The sequence below is a fragment of the Protopterus annectens genome, chromosome 4.part0 (genome assembly GCF_019279795.1).
Source record: "Protopterus annectens isolate FY-2018-M chromosome 4.part0, PAN1.0, whole genome shotgun sequence".
Lineage (NCBI taxonomy): Eukaryota > Metazoa > Chordata > Ceratodontiformes > Protopteridae > Protopterus > Protopterus annectens.
Window position 1 is genome coordinate 1,367,382,953 of NC_056733.1, and position 22,189 is coordinate 1,367,405,141.

Sequence of the window (22,189 nt, forward strand, 5' to 3'; positions counted from 1 at the left end):
AGAGAGAACACTGGCAGCTGACCCTTGGACATGCCTGAATATAAAACTAATTTCCCCTAGATAAGTGAAAAGAAGTGAGTACAAGAGCTATTTTACTATAAGCAAGTGAGAAAATTATGTACAAAACCTGTTTACCTCTAGGTAATGAGGAAGATTGAGTGCTATAGTAATTAGTAGCTTACGTAGTGCTTACAAGTTCTGAACAAGTGCTGAGTGTGAATAAGCAATCCAGATAGGGTCTTGGATAACATAAACACACTGCCCCCCCAACAGGTACACAATCATATATCCATGTACACCACAGAGCCCCTGTACCCACAACTAGGCAGGTACAAGCTGCACTAAGGCTGCATGGGACCTGTCCACATCCCAGGTTGTATCATACACATATGGCAAAACAAGTTGCTCTCCACATACACATCATGTAAAACATAGCTTCATGTCAGGCTGTGTGCACACTGAATGGTGCACACCAACAGGTATCACAACTCACAAAGGGGGAGACACCACTGATAATGGGAAGTACTGCACTACTACCCTGCTGAGTCTGGTCTGAAAGGCCATGAACCTTGATCAAATTTTTTGATGTCAGCAGTACAGAAGTAGATGTCAGTAAGGTTGATTTCACACTGCATATCATAACCTTGCTAGGTCATTGGACATCATCACCTACACTCGGTATACTAGATGTACATTCCTATGTCACAGGAGTGTTTTACAATGTGACTGCTGGCAGAACCAACACTACAGATAGTGTCTGAATAATACATGCACATCACACCATTGCCAGCTACAGTAAGACAGGGTTAATTAATTGTATTCCCCCTCATTGTAGTCCATACCACACAGACAAACATAAGGCATCTGCCTATTGAAGTATGCGAATGACTATGACCTAGGAGCAATAGCCGACTCAGAGTGTTGTGGACAACATACAGAAGGGGCTTTGTGGGTAAGGTGTGTGTGATATATGGCCATAGTCTGACTGCTTCATATTGCATTGTCACCCCTATGTTAATAACCCTGTACCCATGAACTACCACCTAGGCAGCGGTCAACATAATGGACACTGTGTGTAAGGGATGCAGCAGGGCAATTGTCTTTCCTGTGATAGCTATGTCACCACACCTGTCAAGTAGTCATATGTGGCAACCCTAATCATGACAGGGTGCCATCCATGAATATAGAGATCATTGTCCAGCCATACACAACACTCAAGTGACCCATATCAGATCACATATTTCCTTTAAGGGGTATTGGCCATGTTCAGATAGCCTACACCAGCCTTCCCATTCCCCATCTCCACTATGTAGCATGATGCATACCCTGAATAAATCCATGTTCAACCCAGTGATGTTGGGCATGCTACACGTACACATCCTGATCTCAAACACATATTTCATGGACATCCACCTTCCCAGTACTAGGATCACCACATGCTGGACACATCTTTGTCCCATACACTTTACATAGTCCTGCCATACTATGCATTCCTGTCCAGCAAAGCTGCACAGTGCTCCCCTCTCAGACATGGTGTGATGACCGCATGGTAAATGTATCATTAACTCTGTGGATCACTTATGTGGCACTGCTCCACCTGGCCCCAGAGACCCACCTGTTGGCTACAGCCATGTAACCTTTCATCCTAGATTCATACATGGCCCAGGGCATATAGCCTACTAGTTCACTTTGACTGTACATGGTATAGTTGATATCCATCCCTGCAAATACCATCTGGCTAGCCAGTGTCCCATGTGCAACACAGGTGATACATGGCAGGATGTTGAATTGCTATACAGTGCCAAGTAGATGTATATAGCAGAACACATACATGTAAAACCTTCCATGAGCAGGTCTGCAGGGTCACAGGTCATGTCCGTTAAGGCAGTGTAAGTCTTTATATGTGACATATACACAGCATCAAGGTCGACTGCATTAATGTGGACACATCCAGCCTTGTGCTAATAGGTAGGAACACCAGTACAAGCAAACAGACATGCCCACATCAAGACAGCATCCACATGGAGTATGAGCAATGTAATCAGGTGACACACACATATATATGGTGATAATATCCACTCACCATTGAGTGTCATATGTGTGTGACACAAACATGTCAGTGGTGTCAGTGTCATGTAGATTTGCAAAGACAACTATTTAATCGTAATAAATGCGATACACATGTATATTCAGCTGTAGCTCTGTATGTTTCTGTGAGTTACTGTGATCTGTCTCCATCATTATGTCTTCCAGGTATGCCACGTGCAAAGCTACCCCCTTATACCCGCTTGGAGGATGAGGCCCTCATCCCATACCTACAAGACAATCATTAAATCCTGTTCAGCCATGTGCCACAGGATGCACAGCAGCGGGATGCCCTGTGGATGGAACTTTGCAGGAGGGTTAATGATGTGGGTGGCCACAAGTGCACATACCAGCAGGTGCACAGACACTGTAGAGACCTCATTAGATGAGTGAAACAGTGTGCAAATGCAATCACCAGGGAACAATGTGCAACAGGTGGTGGACAATCAACTCAGTCCCCACTCACACGTACCAGGGACACCTGCAGAACAATATCCACAAGCCTTAGCCGATATTGTGGAGGTGGGTGTCTCTCAACCACCGAGACTGGAGTTGTCTGGTAAGTCACTACAGCACCTATAACAACTATATTCCATATAGTTGCATGTGTCACTGTACAATATGTAATGTAACATCATATGCCAGGCATGTATACACACATGCCACATACTATAGTATGTTACTCTGTGTATGCACACATGTGCATACACTATAGTACAGTCTAATGTACTGGTGTACGTGTTAACATGCACATTGCACCCTATAGCTATCATACAGGCATGGATAATGATCATACTGCTGTGTTACTCCTATTTAGGTACATCTGGCATTCCGCTGTGACAGCAGCCCATTGCAGGTGAGACTGTTATTATTTATTGGGCATCGTAATTCACAGATCTATCTGCCATGTGGCCATTTACCACATGTACACATAATGTATGGTACTGTCACAATATACAGGTCAGACCTGCAATGCATCACAATGGCTACCCATCTGCAAAACTAAGAAACTATGTAAATCACCAACATGAATCCTCACAAACTGACATTGCCAGATGTGTGGACAGCTGTGCATACAATGGTGGAGGTGCTGTTCACTGTAGGGACATGTACTACAGATCAGAACTACACATGTGGGGAATACAAACAGTACTACACAGTGGGCTAGAGTATGGCCAGCCCATAGGATTCACTGGTGTGGATCATAGCCCTGCTATGAATGTCACACAATGTGATGTGCTATCTTGACATGTCCATGACATCTAGTGGCCTGGCTGCAAAACTGCCTAACTAACCTGAAAAACATATCCCACATACCAAACATACCACCCTTTGTCTGCATAATCCTGTCGTCAGTGGAGCATATGACATCTATGGGTGAATGTCATATGGGACAACACAGACATGTGAAATAGACACCTGTCACAATAATGTGGCCAACACATGTACACACATAGCCATGGAGGATGGCCAGAGACATGAATCACCACACACAGTAGACGTGATGTGCTTGTGTGTACACCCTGTTGTACAATGGCTATGCATGGTCCAATTATGGCCTTTGTGTAATGGTTATATTGCAGATGTGGAACACTAGACATCCTACAGGCCTGTGCACATCTTGTGTAGGAGTGACATCAATCAACCACATAAGATGTGTTGAACATCTTGAGGGTGTCACGACATGACAGCAGTCACCTGTACAGCATCCACTTAAGCCCACAGATACAGTAAATTCCCCTTGCTGGCGTTGGACATCAATGTCATACTTGCTCCTTGTGTGTGTGTGTGTGTGTGTGTGTGTGTGTGTGTGTGTGTGTGTGGTACACAGATGTCATGTGGGACATGGTGTACTGATGTGTTCGCCATGTCTGGCCATAGTTGCCAGACAGCAGCAATATGGTTGCAGATGTGCAGGGGTGTCATCCGTATACCCTTCAGTGAACTGTGTCACACATTCCACATCATGGTTTAGTGTCTATACACCTCAGTGATGTGGGTCACATTCCACAGTATATATGTATTGTATCTGAACACAGTCATGGCTATGAACTGTGTCTGTAACTCACACTGTATAGCAATAGAGATGCCTCATGATTCCCTATAATGGCCGTGCACATCAGCTAAATGTGCAGTATATCTGTAGGGTGGACAGACAACACTGCATTGGGGCACCACTACCCCACTATATATTTGACAGGATACCATTGTGTTAAACATGTATGCATGTCATTGCACACGTCAGCAGATCACATGTCATACTACATGTGATTTTCAAGGTCATATGCCACACATCAGGCAGGTATACTGTTAACCTGTGCTGGTCTACATGGTGTAACACAGGGATGTATGCTAACTACTACTATGATTGTGATGCAAGCCGTCTGCTATGACACATGCATGCTGTTGTGTGCAACCCAGGGATATATGATAACTACCACTATTATTGTCTGTGCTGCATGCCATCTGCCGTATCACATGCATGTTGCATGCCTTCTGTCATATCACATGCGTGTGTGTGTGTGTGTGTGTGTGTGTGTGTGTGTGTGTGTGTGTCTGTGTGTGTGTGTGTGTGTGTGTGTGTGTGTGTGTGTGTGTGTCTGTGTGTGTGTGTCTGTGTGTGTGTGTATGTCTGTGTGTATGTGTCTATTGTATAGATTGTAATGTACAGTTCTTGCCTGCCCCTCACAGGTGATGTAGGTCCATTGCCCTCCTGCAGTCCATCTGATGTTAGTGTCCCCACATACTCTAACAGTGATGATGATCGTATGACTGAGGCACAGGCAGGGTTGTCAGGGGTTGAATCTGTGCCATTGGTTGCCATTCCACCTATATCCCCCTCATCCCCGCACACAGATCCCATGCCTGCACATACCCCATCACCAGTGGCCATAGAGGCAGGACAGTTGGCGTGTGGTAGCTTGGAACAGGAAAGTGTGGGGGCTATGGAAGGTGTGCCTGCACACCATGGTGTCAGCCAACTGACTGGTGGTGCCCCAAACAGGCACGTGGCCGGTGCTGCTCGTAGGAGGACCTCTGGCCAGCATGCTCCTGCAAGACAGAGCGCAGCAGCTGGTGTCACCAGACGCATGTTTGAGGCTGTAATGGCGGCACAGGCATGTGCTGAATGGCACAACAGAGAAGATCAAAGGCTTCAGAGGGCTGCTGTCCATTCTTTAAACAACATCCAGGCAATGGTAAATGCTCAACAGCAGATTGCTGAAGCTTTGGATAGATGGTTGGGTGACATGGTTGGAGTCCTTGATTGTGGCATGACAATCCGCGAGCGTGAGCTATCTGTGTTGGAACATCTGGTAGGACTGAGCCATGGGCATGTGGATGTAGGCCTGCTACATCACCTGTTTCAGGTCTATGTGTATGAGCTACCTCACATGTCCGCTCCCATAGTGGCGGTAGCAGCAGCAGTGCAGCTGGTGCTGTGCTCTCCACACCACGACACAGCAGGCCACATGCACGTGGCCCTGGACGGTCCCAACAGAGACACAGTTCCAGTGGACAAGTGTCATCAGACAGTACCCAATCTGCACCTCTGCCTGGTAGTGCCCGTGCAACCCCTGGCAGGCACAGGTCACATGTGCATGGTCAGACACCGTGAACTGTAAAACCTGGCCTGTACAGTCCGCAGCTGTCAATAATACCCCTGTGTAGGCCAGATACATGCCAGAACTGTGTACATACATGCATGCACTCACTGGAAACATATGTAGGGCACTGCAACACACACAAGCATAACATCCACACATGCCCAATTAGATCAGAGGCCCTAACCCACACACATGATGTCATCCAATGGTGCAGCCTAGGCCTCTGGCAAACATTATCTCCCTGTGCATATGATGATGCCTGTGTCGCATCCCTGACATCCACACCATCGGTGCAGGGACATGCTCATATGGTCTGATGCACAGGGTGAACAGACTAGGAAGATAAGTGTAGTTTACAATTGTTGAGTACTGTTGACAGGCAGCAGACATAGCATGTGCTACAGGTGTACAATGCATTTCATACTGTTAACAGTATGTGTCTTGTGTAACAACAGTAACTGCATGTTGGTCATGATGATCTGCTTTCCTCCTTCAGATCTAATTGCATGTGCCGGTTGATGTCAGTGTTTGCAGTTAGTGTCCCATATGTATATGTGGACTACTCACAGGTATGTATGAATATGCCAGCATGCACCGTGTAGCTGCCACATAACAGTGAGAATATCCCATGTTCCAAACATGTCTACTGATCCAAGAGCATGATAGCTGTGTATTAAGCTACTGGGGCTACAGACGTGACATCCATACTGGGTGACATCACATGTACAGTTACATGGAGTGGTGAGGTAAGAGAGCGGTCTAGCTGATTACAAGGGTAGAGGCCAGTGGGAAGTGTGATGCCTCATTGGGAAGCAGTAATACATGTTCCCATGACAGGATGCCAACACACAACTGCACCCACACACAAAGCTATTGACACACATGTATTCAGTGACACAGTAACACACCCAAACACTCACAGATTCACCAACACAGTAACACACACTCACACACAGTTGCTACTGTTGAGGTGAGGACCCCTGCCTATGTGAAAATCATCATTACAGTACTGTGCACCTACATGACACGCCACAGAGAATACACATGTACAGGTAGTCAGTATGGCCTAAGATCGGGGACATCAACATGGATAGTAGATTGCATCGCCTGGATGGGGGGAGGGGTCTTATCAATTCAGTATGGTAACATACATCTTCACTCCAGGGACCAGACAGCCATACATACACACATACACATACACACACACATACACACACTGTGGCATTCATTATTGAATACACCTATGTCACGCACATACAGATACCTCACATGTGTGAGATACACACCCCTGCCTATGTCCTGATTTCTACATTGCAGTCTGTACAGATGTGTACACTAGTGTACAAGAGAGTGAGTAACAATTGAGATGTATTCCCCACCATACGTGACATATATGGACACACACTCAACCACACATGCCAGCACTGTGAATCAAAGACCTGCCTAGCTCATGATATGTATAACAGACTTACAGCAGTATTACATGCATTACAAAGTGTACTATCGCTTCTTTTGGCAACAGTGCTGATATATGCACATGGGATGTCTTAACTGTTAACAGGTGTCAAGTGATTTACCTTCGGTCTCACCCTGACTGCTATCTAAGTTGTGTGTTATGTCCTTCAATTAACAAAACCATTGCTTACCAGTTACACAGGTTATTGTAGGACTGCTTGTGACACACCTGTGAGCTGTCCTCAGCAAACATCCATCTGCAAAGATGCCCCACCACTTAGTTATTTCCACACATCTGTCCATACCTGAGGTACATCTTTCCATACATTCAGCACATCACCATATACAGTTGGCAATGCTGAGGCTGCATTGCAACTGCATAATGTACTAAGATACACGTCACCTGCATACATCAGCAACTGCACACGCATGGTATCTGAATGCACACCACTACATATACATGTGTGTAGGTCCTATAATCCTGTCATTTGGGCATGTTTGTAGGCATTGCAGTTGGTGGACATGTGTAATGACATACATGACACATGGACTGTTGTATGATATGATAGGTGTAATGGGTGACCAGTATCGAGGGAATGTTACCTCTGTCAACATTGATATCACACCTTATGTACTGTTAGCATTCAGCAGCCATGGACCTATATTCCATGTGCATGTGTGTAATGGCTGTAGCCACCTGTTTGCACAAAGGACAACAACAACTATGCTATTTACATGTATGTTGTGTGTGTGTGGCATGTACATATCCAGGGCAGGTACATGTATGTCATATCAAAACATGAGGGTGTGTACTGGTGTACAGCAACAGTCATCTGCTAATGCTGTAAATAACTGAGGGCCCCTGGTATGTGTACAGCTGACCTGGTTACAGACAGTGGTATCATTGCATTGCACATGATGCAACTGTGTCAGTACATGGGTACTCTCTACCGTTGATGTAGAGCTTGGTACAGTCCACCGGTCAAGGGTCACATGGTGGTGTACTCTTATATGTCCTACAACATGTGTGGATGTGTGCTGGTGGTCCGAGGGCATGGTGGTGTCTGAGGTTTACATCCTAGAATGCAGCATGTGACACTGTGTCCTGCACATGACTCATCTGTGATGCCTTTTGTGGGGGTACCATCAGTACATGTGAGTGGCCTCTATGTATGTGGGGACACCACCACCTGGAGCGGTCCATACCTGTGTTATGGCCCACATGTCTGGTTCTGAGGTATATGGTGGTAGTGCTATTGTGCACTACAGAGCCATCAGCCAGGTGTTCCTCCCTGCACAGATGTCAGTACTCCCCATTGTTGGATCTACAGTGAGCAGCTGTGATTATGGATGCTACACATCTAGCACTGGTTAACATAAGCATACAATGCAGTTGTCCTCTAGGTGTCAGGGTGTTATCCTGTGTTTAGGACATTTGTCTTGGAATGGCACTATATGGGCGGATGTGACTTGGGTATTATCCCCACTCGCTTGAATCATGGATGCATGTTATATGTGTCAAAGGCCTGTCTACTGTCAGTCATGTCATCCCAGAATGACAAACACTGGGCAACCTTGTACTTACAGCAGGACATTGGCTCATTGTGCTGGTCAAGCAGTTGCCACTTCTAGCAAGGCTCATTGTGTTGATCAAGCAGTTTCCACTCCTAGCAAGACATCACTGTGAGTGGTATAGATGGTACATCTAAGGTGATGGACAGCAGCACACGTTGTGTAAAAGACCGGTGTCAGATATATGTAGAGCAATGTTCCTGCTAAGAATGACAACTACTAACACCACAGCCCATTACTATGTGTTCTTTATGTCTACCTGTAATAGCATGGCCACTGTGGCCTTCCGTGTTTAGAATCAGAGGGCATCCCGGACAGCTCTGTTCTACTAAGTGTATGAGCATGTCCTGTATAACCTTGTCTAGATGGACACATATTGCATTCCAAACAGCCCTGTGCTAAGTGTGTGAACATACCCAGTGACACCGTGTGTCGGTTATATGCCTCTGTGTATGGGCATGGCCATTGTAGCCCTGTATAGTGATAGTAGTCATCCATTCCACAGATGGGCTTACTCCAGGTAAGGATGGATTCCTACTTTAAACACACAGGTTCACAGGTATGTACATCTTAACTGCCAGCATCCCTGTTGATGTCCGCATTCCTAGAAGGTCATAACGACAGCTTTGAAATGTGTAGTCTGTGTGGTGCGACACATAACTATGTAGTATTGTAATAGTGATCTGTAGATAGACAGGTGTTCTGTTCCCACCACTGGTGTGTGTGTGTGTTATGTGTGTTTGTCCCCATCTGCCTGAGGACTGAAAAATACTTTTTGACTGCTAACACTCCATACAATTCTTATACCCACCTTTGGCAAGGCTGTTGATGTCACCCATCTACAAATACACCTCTGGGAGTACTGTGTCCCAGTAATCTCGGTTGCACATTCTGTAACTGCGTAATGCTGTAGTGTAATAAAGTAGTTAGGTCAGTGTTCTAATCCCAGACTTGCCAACTCTGTGTGTGTGTGTGTTTGTCCCCATCTGCCTGAGGAATGAATAATGCTTTTAGACTGCTCACACTCCATACAATTTTTATACCCACATTTGGCATGGCTGATGATGTCACCCACCTAGAAATACACTTCTGGAAGTACTGTAATCCAATAATCTGGGTAGCGTGTTCTGCAACTGCGTAGTGCTGTAGTGTGCTAAAGTAGTTAGGTCGGTATTCTAATCCCAGACATACCAAGTGTGTGTGTGTGTGTGTGTGTGTGTGTGTGTGTGTGTGTGTGTGTGTGTGTGTGTGTGTGTGTGTGTGTCTACCTGTGTGAGACAAGTGCAGTGCTTTAGAGTATACACTCTCTGTATAAATCACATGGCCACCTTTGCCATTCCTGCTATTGTCACCCACCTAGGTATCCACCTGTAGGCGTGCTGCAACCCAGTATTCACTGTAGCGCATGCCCTAAAAGCATATTGCTGCAGTGTGATATGGTAGCTTGGGGTTTGTATGCAGGACATGGCAAGTGTGTGTTTGTCTGTCAGAGCCTGTGTAGAGGTGGCTGTGAGTGTCTTACCATTGGACATGTTGGGGAGTGGATTTTGTAGTTTTCCTACATGGTGTCCATCTTATGACACATTGGCCACCTCACGAGGAGTACAGCTGTCAGTCAGCCATGGGACTGTGTTGTCAAGCCATACCCCTACATCTGGCAAAAGCCCTGATGAACAAAGTATGCAACCCGACTAGTACCCGGTATATGTCCCGCACCCATAAGCCATGCACAAACAAACTTGCCTAGGATATCCCGCTATGTTGCTAGTACCATGCACATTGATGAAAGATAGTAGGCATGGTGTGAATGCAGTGGCCTGCAGAGGACATGGCACCCTGTACAGCAGTACAATGGGCACATGTATACAGACACTGTGCCTTCACTATGTTCCACACTGGATGACTGCAACATATGTGGTGCCATCAAATGTGATCCACAGAGGCCATTCAATGCTGTACACGTGTGCCCTGTATGGATCCATGCCACTGACACCATGGAATACCTGTATCATACTGTCAACGCAGGTGCAGGGTCGACCTGCTCACTATAAGCAGGTTTTGCCACACCAGGCAAGTATTGGCATATTGGGGGATAACAGGCTGTGTACACAACATGTGCCTGCCAAACCAGGTACACCTGCACATGTCACTGTACAGTATTGTGGGAGATGCACATCCTAGGCAATGTCCATGTGAATGACTATCAAACACAGACATGGCATACATTGCAAAGCTATGGCCATACACATTGGTAACCAGGATGTCAGGGCAGATCATGCAGTACCAATCTGTGTGGGACATTGCAGACAGTACACCCCTGTACTGCACACCATTGTCTGGTGACGCGATGCCAAGGATTACCCCTCACCCAGCCTTGTACAGCCATCTTGCACAGCTAACCACTACACACCCATGAAGCAATGCATACGTGCATGCCAGTACTTGCACCTTGTGTCTGCGTGTGGGTTTTGATGCTCCCAACCACAGTCACTCCCAGTATAACCCTTGTTGGCATGCCAACAGATGTCAAACATTTTCACATGTCCTAGCCCATAAAACCTCTAGATATCCCCTGTGGTGCATGTAGTCCTGTGCATTACTGCAGTGTGGCAAACTAAGTAGTTAGGTTGTGTATTTGTGGCCCTGGCAAAGAGTGTCAATGCGTGTCCATTAGAGAGTGTGGTTGTGGTGGCAATGGCATCCGTTCATGTGGACAGCCATGTGTGCCACACCTAATGTATGTCTACTATATCTCTGTTGCAGATGTCACTCACCTTCACACATATATGTTCTTACAGCACAGCAACATGTTGCCTTTGCGGCACATGTAGTAACGTCATGCATATGTAATAGTAATGAGTAGTCAGTCAGGGGTTTGACCCCTGTACTGTTAGGTGTGTGGTAGACGATGCTTAGGGTTAAGTCTCCAAGCCCTTCCCTTGTGTACTTTGCCTGTCCCACCCAATCACTCTCTGGTGGATGTGAAGGAGTACACCTGCTCAGCAGCAGCATGTGTATTGTAAGTGATGGACATGGTCAGGTGATGGCCTCTGCAGCTATTTATTTATTTATTTATTTATTTATTTATTTATTTTTATTTTACATTTGTTGACCGGGCTAGTCTAGCTGGATATATTTCCATTTTCAGTAGAGGCCCAGGGAGAAAAGCTCCACACAAAATACAACAAAATAACAGGATAGTCAAAAACTAATTAATTGATAAAATCAAAAGATAAATCAGAAAATAGACAAGCTGTACAATTGTATAATAACAAAATTACCAAGTCAATTTGAGAGGATATAGAATAGTAAGGAAAAAAAAGTGTATTAAAATAAAGAGAGAGAATAAGGGTAAAAGGTCCAAAGGAAGAGGGGTGTCATACAAGAAGGAAGAGAGGAAGAGGAGGTAAGGCAGTAGAATAGGGGAAAGAAAAAGACAGAGAAGGCAAAGAGAAGAGGGGGAGGGGAAAGAAAGGAGAAGGTTAGTGAGAGGAAAGAAGAAAGTTCAAGGGTCAAGGGATAAAGGTATTTGCTAGTATGACTACGATAAACATAGTGGTAGGTGAAAAGAGGGAGATAAGTAGAGGAGAAGTTAGTCTGGTGTGCTACAAGAACAAAGCCAGTGGTTTTGGAAGTGTAGTTTAAGTTTTTGTTTGAAGAGGGGTAAGGAGGTAATCTGAGTAATTTCCCTGGGTAAGAGATTCCAAATTCTACCTACAGAATTAGTGAATAAGGAGTCACCAGCTGAGTTGTTAGTCTTAATAGAGCTGGCTAAGAGTTTACAGGAGGATCGAAGGGAGGTAAGATTGCTGTAGGGGACTAAGAGTTGTGAGAGTATAGGGGTGTTATCGGGTTGGTGTAGTATTTTGTGGGCAATAGTGAGTTGTGAGGTTGCAAGGTAGTTTTGTAGTTCAAGCCAGCCTAGAAGTTTCAGGTTATGGCAGTGATGGGTTCTGAAAGGGTTATTAGTGGCAAAGCGGGCGATGTTATTATAGCAGGTAGCTAGTTTGTTTAGGTTGGTTTTCTTAAGGTTGGTTAAGATTGGTGAGGCATAGAAGAAAGTGGATAACAGATGAGAGTGTGCAATAGTAGCTCTGGTAGTTGGGGTTAAAAAAGGTTTGATTCGGTATAGGGCTCCTATTTTTCTGTTAACTGATTTGATGGTGTTGTTGATGTGTTGATCAAAAGTGAGATTATTATCGATGGTTATTCCTAACAGTTTAGTTGTAGAGTCAGGAGAGATGACAGTGGCGTTGTTTGACAAAATGGTAAAGTTAAAGCTATTGCAGTAGTCCTCTAGCTGATTGCATGTGGAACAGCTGTGATGGTGTTCCCATAGCCATTTGCATGATAAACACAGTGCACTATCTAGGGAAAACATGTTGGTATTTGGCCATGACAGTCACTGTGAGTGGTACCTGGATGTGGTGTTCTGACACAGCATCACAAATGATATCTGAATGTACCTCAAACATTATACACTTTGGGAAATAGCCTAAAGACAGGAGGGTGATGTGCCACACCTGACTACAACATGTAAGTGTAGCTATGCTGCGTTGAGACTACTGCCTGTTTAACATGTGTGTGGTAATAGCTATTCTGCATGTTTTAATGCAGACACGACAGTACTCTGTCCATGAGGGACCCCCATCTGTAGGGCCATCTGTGAACTGGTCAGTGTGTGCAACCATCTGTTTCCTATGTTACACACTGAACACAGATCTGTGCACAGCAGAAGCATAGTGTGAGGATTGCAGACAGTACAGGATGATAGGGATGTATTCCTGCCATCGCATCCCTGACTGGACATGTGTCACATGAAACTGTGGTGATGCAGACACTGTCTGGGGTTCCCAGTGACAAGCCAATAATGGGCATCTATTCATAGCTGCGGTCACACGTCTACTACACATTGTACAGATGGCATGCAGTATATATGCATGTGCTGTGCTCCCTCTACAAATGTATACCATCTGTTGTGTTGGTTTGATGGTGATATCTATGCATACTGTTGTAGGTAATCCTGTATGCTGGTGTCTATCACTAAGCTATATGTGGGTTTAAACTGCAAAACCATAGGCTGAATGGGTTGGGTGGTCCCAACAGAACCTACTGTCCAACTTCAGCTGACCTTGGCACCAGGCACTAGCACATCTGGGGCCCAACCTTGGACATCAGCCTCTGTTGGCTCTGCACCACCTTCTGGTGGTACCACCAATGAGGATGGAGCATGCCCCCCCCCTGGAAGCAGGACCAGACAGGTACATGTCTGCTGTCATGCGGTCCTGGAAGTGTTGCGTTGGGGGCTCACTAAGGGGTTCCGAAGCCAGATACACAAGCTCAAGGGTGGAGTGCCACATTTACAGGGTGATGCTGCCCCTCCTGGACAGCACTGCCTCCTTTGCAGTTGTTTGGGTGCAGTGGCGGCTGCCCATGGCTGGGGACCTCCGTCCCACTGTTCCCATGGTCTTGTGAATACCGAACACCCATCCCCATCCAGGGTGTATCCCCCCACATGTGTCATATACCAACCCTGTATGCTGTCTTGTCTGGGATCCTACCCTACCTATCTTCCATGGCCATACATACACTCCTTCCCCTACATCCGATCCTCACCTACAGAAACATAAGGCCAATCAGCTCCTAGGACTACATCTGCCCTATACATAGCTGTCCATTTCACACACGTGCCCACTGGACACATGTAACCCTTGTAATATGCATCACATCATACTCCTGTTATCCTCACCCCTGTCCCTCAGGCACACGATCCTGGTATGCACATCACTCCAAAATGGTCCAGGTACACCTGATGAGGTTGACCCCATTGTACACACAACACTACCGGTCCCTGTATGGTTACCCCGTGTACCTTTATCATGATGATGATGTAGCGTACAGCACTTTGCAAGAGCACTGTTCACACATAATGATTGGACAGGTACTGTTGTGTTAATGTACATTACATGCACAGAGTGATGTATACAGCCGATGTACAACAATTTGCGTGTATGAATGACACATGTCTGTCTGAGGGAGTCTTTAGATTACATAGAACAACACCACTACATAATACATGCGTCGCTGGTGTTTCCCATTTCATTCATTTGTAATGCTTTGTTGCCACATGGTGTGTTCCTGATATATCTCTATATATGTCTGTTCCTATATGCTGGACATGAACACTCACATATACATCTACATGATGGGATACATTCCTATACTGTTGAATGACTGCGCTGTATGATATGTTTGTGGCACCGTCCGTTGTCTGCATATCTGACATGGCGTATTGGTAATTCACATTAACTGTGTGTGCAGGGTCCTGGTTCCGAGACTTGCAGAGGATGTTTATTTGGTTGCAGGGCAGAACAATGCCATTGGATACAGAGGGAATAAGGCACATTAAAGCTGTTGGGAGTGTGTGTGCATAGGTTTGCGTGGTGTTACTCACTGCTGACCTCTGGTTACAGCTTCTTACACTCGGTTAGCCTCTACACTGCTTTACCAGTGCAATACTCGCATACTGGTAGCCAAACAGGCTTACACCCGCTCGTTCCCGCACTTGCAAATGCACCGACATTGGTGTTTGCATCTGACACTCACACCCCTGGGTGGGAGCGAGAACCACACTATTACCTTGTGATGCCTAGTACATTGGACTACATGACTACAGTATCGGGAATGGCTGCCTATTGGGCGACGGCATGGCGTTCGACTGTATGGAATTGTTGGCCTGTCCAGTGAATTAATCATATTATTTGTGTGTTCCTCATACCATCTGCTCCTGTCTGGCTGATACATGGGAACCGAGACTCTTCAATACAGACAAGTAATTGGGTTTTGGGATCCACATCTGTTAGCCGAGTCATGCTACCGCATACCTATTATAGGGTTGCCACCTTTTCAATTTCCCATGGTGGGACTTTAGAGTTACCACGTGTCCCACTTTGTGAGTTGTGAGGGACAGTCCCTCCTTAGGCAGTTGTGTCCTGCGAAAATAATCAAGACATAGCAAATGTTGCGAGACTACAGGACAAAATTAGAGCCTAAGTTTCTTTAATAGTGGCATAAAACAGTTATTTTATATATGAAACTTCTATATATTATGTGAAGTAGCATAAGCAATTCAAATGTTACTAGAATAAGCTTCTATTTGTGCAAATAATTAAAATTCTGTACTATGCACGGCTGTAGGTATGTTCTGACATTTCTACAGAACATGTCCCACTTTGGGCATTTGAAAATGTGGCAACTCTATAGGACCTTTATGTAGTGGCGTCAGATTTTGCAGGGAAAAACATACCCACACCCAGTACAAAGGAGGGTACTTTACTGTTTTGCCTAAATAAAAGGTTATTCTTGTAGCATTATAGCTGCTTATACTGTTTCATATAACATTTAGGTGTTTTAGATACAAAATAATTGTTTTATGCAACTACTACAGTTAATATAGGATATCTTTTTCCTAGATCAGAGGACATTTGCCATAATTACAATTATTTTGCAGGACACAACTGCCCAAAGGGGAGTGTCCCTCGCAAAGGTGGAAGGGTGGTAACCCCAACCCTATTATTCTATCATCTTTCTAAGGTAGTCGGCGGAATATGCGCTTTCTGTCACTATCAGACCTCTCATACGAATGGGGAAGAATGAACACTGAATCATGGACACTGTATAACAACATCAGGAACACATTTAGATGTTTGGTGCTACTAACCTGACACATTGGCAGACCTAGACCATATGTAGTCATACACATTGTCTGACGTACATGCTGTTTATGACTCTTACATGTTGTCATTATTTATTACGTGCATTCCACAGCCTTTCCTCCTAATATCACTAGTTCTAGGAGGGTTTAGGTGGGACAGAGTTAGATTCTGAGTCGTAATCACGGACGACCCTGGTAATCGGGGACAGTTCTATGGTATGGTCCCTATGTGTTCCCCCGGTGGTTTACGGACTATGCAGTGGATGTGCTGTTAGAGTTTGGGAGGTATGGGCGTCTGCTATTCCTACATTGGAATATTACTTAAATCCACGGGGTGGTCCTAATATGGCTCTGCCAGCCAACACCTGCATGCCTAAGCCCATAATCTCATACCCATAGTTCCCCTACCTGCCATTCCTCTACAGCACTCATCCTTTCTTTGGGTGCAGGTGGGGTATAAACACACCACTACACACTGCCCACTCTCCCTGTGTCGGGACACATGTCATGCGTTGTGTCGACCCATGTGTTATTATGCTTGCACGACCTGCTGGTCCGTGTACATCTACAGTCTGGTCAGAGAAATCATTAAAGAGCTTGGCTCTGGTCATTAATTTTTGGTGTCCCACAAGAGACATCAATGTCTGTGTTTCAAGTGTAGATCTTGCAGATCTCTCCCACAGGTATTTTTCTGCCGGTAGTCTGGGAAGCAGTGGTGTATTTACCTTTATTGTGCATCTGTGTGTCTCTCCGGCCTAGCTGGGGGAAGTTGGGGTGATGCTACATGTTACAAGTTTGTTTATTGGACCTCCCACCAACATATGCCCGGCCTGTGAACATATGTTACCCGTAACTGCTGTATCATATCCTAGCTATATATATGTGTATATTTACTGTAACATATATATATATATATATATATATATATATATATATATATATATATATATTTACATTAATATATACAGATATATCTGCATATGTATGAATGCATGTATATTCATATCTTGCTGTATGTATATATATATATATATATATATATATATATATATATATATATATATATATATATATATATATAAGTATGTGTAATCAAAAGGAGGCAAGAATGGAATAAACGACTCCTATAAACAGAGGTGAAACAACGAAGATGAAGTAAAACTAGTAGTAGGAGTCGAACACGGCTGAAAAAGTCAACTGTTCCTTTGTAAGAATGCTCCATGCATGGAAATCCTCTGGAATAAACTGCAATGTTAAAATAGAATATAATTTATTGTAGAACAAAACGAGTTAGCGCTTTCACCTTAGATGGCTTCTTCAGACTCAGAATACAAAAAACTCTGACAGATTAAATAGTCAAAAAAGTGGGAAATCACATAATCAACACCAATAATTAAATGCAATAGAATGAAGTAAGCCAATTGCTCTCATAGAAAACGAACATAATGGCAATTAATTGCATAGTTAATTAAACTCTGAACTATAACAAATGCTATGTGTACACATATAAAAAAATGTTGTTTTGTATTCTGAGTCTGAAGAAGCCATCTAAGGTGAAAGCGCTAACTCGTTTTGTTCTACAATAAATTATACTCTATTTTAACGTTGCAGTTTATTCCAGAGGATTTCCATGCATAGAGCATTCTCACAAAGGGACAGTTGACTTTTTCAGCCGTGTTCGACTCCTACTACTTGTTTTACTTTATATATATATATATATATATATATATATATATATATATATATATATATATATATATATTTGAATATATATATATATATATATATATATATATATATATATATATATATATAAAATCTAACGGCATATGGGTCTATGGTTGTCTGCATATGTATATATTCATATGTGGGTATATATCTGTATTCATTCTCTGTATGTATACATTCGTACTACAGCGAGGGAAAAGCATATCTCTAGCTCACTATGGGTGGATATACACACAGATAGCTCTACATATATACGTCTACATCTGGTTATTCCATTCCTTGCCATATAGATTACACTTTGTTTTAGTGGGTCTCACAGTGGGTGCGGCTGCTCATTGGACAACTCCTCTGCCCAATGAACACATTCGCTTGCATCCCTAGGGCTGTCCATTTTGATCAACATTAGCCAACACCTGCACACCTAGACCCATAAGTAGATATCCATAGTTCCCCCACCCTTGCCTCCTCGACAGCACCCATCCTTACTCTGGGACCTGGTTGGTTCTGGACACACCACTACATGCTGCCCACTCTCCACTTCACGGGACCAATTTCATACAATTGTCTCTGCCCATGGGTCATCAGGGTTACCCACCTTTGTATTCCAAGTCTGTATACACCGCATACAAGATGTTGATCTATTACATAAGTATTGTTTTGCCAATTTTTGGAGTGTCCCACAAGGGACGCTCTGGTATGTGTTCCATGATTAGAATCCATGGGTGCACTGTATCCCCCCACCAGTTGTATCCTGCCTGTGGTCTGGGGAGCAGTGAATACTTTACATTGATTGCATGTATAGTTCCCGTGTCCAGCTGTGGGGGGGAGGGGTGGAAGGGTATGCTGTGTGTGTCATGTTTCTTTCCTGGGCTCCTCACTTCCATTGCCATAGCCTGTGGACATATGTCATTCCTGTGTTCTTTTTCCTATCATAGCTGTATATCTCTATATATCTACGCACACACACACACACACACACACACACACACACACACATGTATGTATATATATATATATATATATATATATATATATATATATATATATATATATATATATATATATATATATCTATATATGTATTTACATATTTATATATATGTATATAGAGATATATATATATATATATATATATATATATATATATATATATATATATATATATATGTCTGCAACCATATATATCTATATATCTAGATATATGTATATACGTAATATATATATATATATATATATATATATATATATATATATATATATATATATATATATATATATATATATATATGTATATATATATATATATATATATATATATGTATATATATATATATATATATATATATATATATATATATATATATATATAAAATTGGGAGCCTATTTATGTATGTGTTCAGCGTATTTCCTTTACAATTAGACCGGTTTAGTACTTGACGTTACCGTAGCAGGCAGAGCACAGGAATGATTCCATTTGTGGGGAGTCCCTCACATTTGATCATCATCAGCACAGCACTGACTTAGGACACTGTGCACGCCCCTGCGTTGTAGCAGTTTCATCCCATCCCTCTTCCGCACAGCCTATTATTCCATCTACTGTCAATGTTTGTATGTGCACATTCCTATTATTTATGTCTACAAATGGAATGCATTTGTTAGAGAATGCACTTCTACATATTGATGTCTGCATGTGTTTATGCTTATATACCTATTACGAACTCACTGACCTCCACGGGGCAGTCCAATTAGAACTGGGCCGTCCAACTCTGCCACACCTGGATCCATAATTACATACCCATAGTTCCTCCACCCCACCCGTGTTCGACTTACATGTGTAACTTCCAATATGCACTTGTTATCGCAGCCATGCCACACCTCCAGACATTTCCCTCTCCAGAGCGTTAGGGGCCCGACACATATGTTGTCCCACCTCATGCATTCCCAGGCTCTCCCACCATTTATTCTTTGAACATACCTGCCCTTGCTTATGTAATGGTTGAAGGACTAAACAATCTTATTAATTTTTGGGTAGTCCCAGCAGGGACTATCCTCTGTCTGTGTGTAAAGTAGACTGAGCAATTCAACTTTGTTAATCTCACTGGTAATATCCTGCCTATGGTGTGTGTAGCAGTGCTTTTCTCACTCTTGGCCAGCATGATATGACATACGCTGACAGCACACTATGATACTGTAGTTACTGTTGATTCCCTTCTCATCCCTTGTCTATGCTTTATTGTTACGACGTTCATTCATCATATATATATATATATATATATATGTATATATATATATATATATACATATATCTATATATAAAATATGTGCGTGTATGTGTGTGTGTATATATATATATATATATATATATATATATATATATATATATATATATATATATATATATATATATATATATATATATATATATATATATATCTATATTACATCTGTACATAATCATATTTCCTATGCTGGGCTTTGCTTACACCCGCGCAGTTGCATATGCTTACTGTTTGTTATATATGTTTACTGCCGCTTATTTGTACTTACTTGTGATTTACTCATTATGACAGTACCCCTTAAATTGAAATGATCTGGTTAAAAGTCCCATGCGATACTCAAGTTCACTTTTACATGTTATTATGTTGTTTTTACAGCAGGGCGACATTCATTCCACATGGAAAAGGATATGTGCTATAGTCGAACCTGAACCGTGAATGCCTGTTTGTTAAGTGGATGCTCTAACCACTACACTATTCGTATGCTGCTTAATTTATATGTATACCCATAGTTCATAGTTATCCGTACACATGCCTCAACACGTCACTGACACAACAGGCATCCATTCTCCAGTTAGGAAAACCGCACCACTACACATGCACCATTCCCTACTGCTCTGGGTCCGTCCTGTATGTTGACTCACTCCAAGTATATTCAGACGTCCCAAGCATATAGTCCTGGGGCATACGTTCATATAATGGTCAGGGTGTTCATTAAGTCTTCTGGTTTGGTTTGGTTTGTCTGAATGGTGACTGGTACTGCCCTGTAGTTGTTTGAAAATCAGACTTAGCACGTGCACACAGTTAGTTCTACTATTAGCATTCTACCTGTGGTTTGGGATGCAGGAGGTTTGCTCACCTCTGGGTGGATTGATATGACAGCACTAAATACTAAGGGGGGTTCCACTGTTGTTTCCCTTCACATTTGTTAGGACTGCTTTATTGTGTCCATGTTCATTCATATATATATATATCTGTCTGCACATTCACATGCATATCCACCTACATGCATTTTTACATTTCCCATACTGTTAAATGACCGCCAGTTACTGTCACGCAAACCCGCATATGCTTTGAGGTGCCATAATCACCCTATGTGATAGGAATTTATTCCCGAGGGTTGTGGTCAGGTACGGCTAATCTCAGTTGTGCCTTGTAGGGTAGCCACCTTTTCAAATGCCCACAGTGGGACATGATTTGTACAAACATCAGAGTTTGCAAGGCAAAACATAACCACAGCCAGTACATAAGACAGAACTTCACTGTTTTGCCTACATAAATGCTTATTCTTGTAGAACTTTAGTTGCTTATTCTGTTTCTTATAACATTTAGGTGTTTCAGAAACGGAATAACTGTTTTATGCAACTATTACATTAAATGTAGAAAATATGTTTGTCCTAATATATCAGGACATTTGCCATTTTTCCAATTTTTATGCAAGACACAACTGGCCAAGGTAGGACTGTCCCTCACAAAGTGGGACAGGTGGTAGCCCTAGTGCCCGGATGTCAACAGGAGTGGACATCGTGTTATGCCACAAAGTCTAATCTTGAGAACAGACACCTATCCCATGAGGGATGTCCAAAAATTGTAAATGTCGGACCCCATTCAGATGGCTGTTCGAAAATGTGGTGGGCTTATGCATGCATGGGATACCTAGTTTGCATGCGTGAGACTACCTAGGGTGCAACTGCCTACTAAATGTGGGTAGGGGTCACTATGTGCAGATATAGCTGTACCAAGCTAGCAGCCCA